The sequence below is a fragment of the Alnus glutinosa genome, chromosome 5, assembly GCF_958979055.1.
Source record: "Alnus glutinosa chromosome 5, dhAlnGlut1.1, whole genome shotgun sequence".
NCBI lineage: Eukaryota > Viridiplantae > Streptophyta > Magnoliopsida > Fagales > Betulaceae > Alnus > Alnus glutinosa.
The window spans coordinates 18,091,568-18,093,964 of NC_084890.1; positions in this window are offsets into that span (position 1 = coordinate 18,091,568).

Consider the following 2,397-nt stretch of genomic DNA (forward strand, 5'->3'; position numbering starts at 1 on the left):
CGAGATCGGCTCGAATAAACTCGACTCGTGCTCGAATCGATTATTAAATGAGCTACTCGTGAACACGAAATTAGACTCGATTATTAAGCGATGCAAACTCGTATAAACTAGGCTCGACTCGATTAAAGCTCGTAAGCTCGCTCGTATAAGGATCGACTCGTTTATTAAGGCTCGGCTCGTGTGTGTGTGTGTATATATATATATATATATATATATATATATATATATATATATATATATATATATATAATATTTGTTAATATATAACTTATTTTTGTAATATACTATATTAATAAACAATATACTATATGTAAATATAAATTAAATAACAAATAATAATAGTCATTGGTCAGTATATATTAATTGGTTATATGTATATAAAATAGTAAAAGTGGATAATATCAATACTTAATTGTTGTTTTTAACGAAATATTTAAGTATTTCATGTAAACATGATATATAAAATAAAATGCTATAAAATAATAAGCAGCGGAATTATAAATACCTCCACCCATATTTTGTTCAAGCTTGATGAAGAACGAAGAAATTTTCTGCAATACTAAGTATTCTGAAAAGACAAAATTTAGAGAGTTCTTCTGGCCTGTGCCTATAAGTGTGTCAATAGATGGATACACATGGCTCTTTATATAGGTAGGCTAGGGACCCTCGTTATTAATTAGATAGCTGATTATTCTCCTCCCATCAAGAAGAATAAATCAGAAAATTAATATAAAAAACCGTTTTAAACCGTTATGATTTCATACAACTTAATGTGGAATAAATCATATTTAATCTTTATATTAAATAATTACCGTTATGATAATTATTTAAATTCCAAACGTTACAATAAATTAAATAATTACCGTTATGATAATTATTTAAATTCCAACCGTTACAACGAATTAAATGTGTCTGAGGGACACATATGTAATTTCTTACATTCTCCCACTTGGCCCTTATGACACATATAATTCCCTAGATGTCCGGTTCTTCAATATGATTATCACTTTATTTATTCCAACCATTCATGAAATCCTCCCACTCACATAAGGAATACTACATATGAATCATGGCGGTAAAACTTTATATAATAAGTCGTCCCTTCCATGTATTACATATAAAATATTCCTTAAATGAGTATTATATGGGCAATCAAACTTTATGAATAAACTTCCTATAAGTTATTCGGGTCCAACTTTAATTTTATCCCCATGGATAATGTAACAAATGTGCACAAACTTTATTAATAATAACTTGATGTCTATAGACAAATTAGAAAGAACTAAGTACAAAATGAATCAATGAGTCCCATATGCTCCACATGACTTTTAAACAGCTTTACCGGTAAACCTTTAGTCATAGGATCCGCAATCATCAATTCAGTACTGATATGCTCAATGAGCACTTCATTTCTTTTGATGTTCTCTCTCACACGAAGATACTTGATGTCGATATGCTTACTTCTGCTTCCACTTTTATTATTCTTAGAAAAGAATATGGCAGCACGATTATCGCAGAAGATCTTGATTGGTCTCGCTATAGAATCGACAATTTTGAGACCACCAACAAAATTTCTTAACCATAGCGCCTGTGTAGTGGCTTCATAGCACGCAATAAATTCTGCTTTCATTGTAGATGTAGTAACTATAGTTTGCTTGTTACTTCTCCAGGAGATAGCCCCTTCAGCCAAGAGAAAGATATACCCTGAAGTAGATTTTCTACTATCTACACATCCAACAAAATCTGAATCTGAATACCCAACCACCTCCAAATGGTTAGTGTGTCTGAATGTCAAACCGTAGTCCTTTGTTCCTTGCAAATACTGCATGACTTTCTTTGCAGCTTTCCAATGTTCCATTCCTGGGTTGCTTTGATATCGACCCAACATTCCAACTGCCATCGCAATGTCAGGTCTAGTGCAAACTTGTGCATACAATAGACTGCCAATTGCAGATGCATATGGAATGTTCTTCATCTGCTCCTGTTCCAATGCATTTCGGGACATCGATCATTACTGAATTTGTCTCCTTTAATGATAGGTGCTACAGAAGCCGAACAGTTCTTCATTCTGAATCTTTCCAAAACTTTTTCAATGTAGGCCTTTTGAGACAGTTTTAATATTTTCTGTTTTCTGTCTCTGTGAATCTCTATGCCAATGACATAAGAGGCTTCACCCAAATCCTTCATTTCAAAATTTTGAGAAAGAAACTGTTTGGTTTCATGCAGCAAACCTAAATCATTACTTGCAAGTAAAATATCATCTACATATAGGACTAAAAATATGACTTTACTCCCACTGACCTTAAGGTATATACATTGATCAACAAAGTTCTCAATAAAACCAAATGAGGTAATAACTTTGTGAAATTTAATATACCATTGACGGGAGGCTTGTTT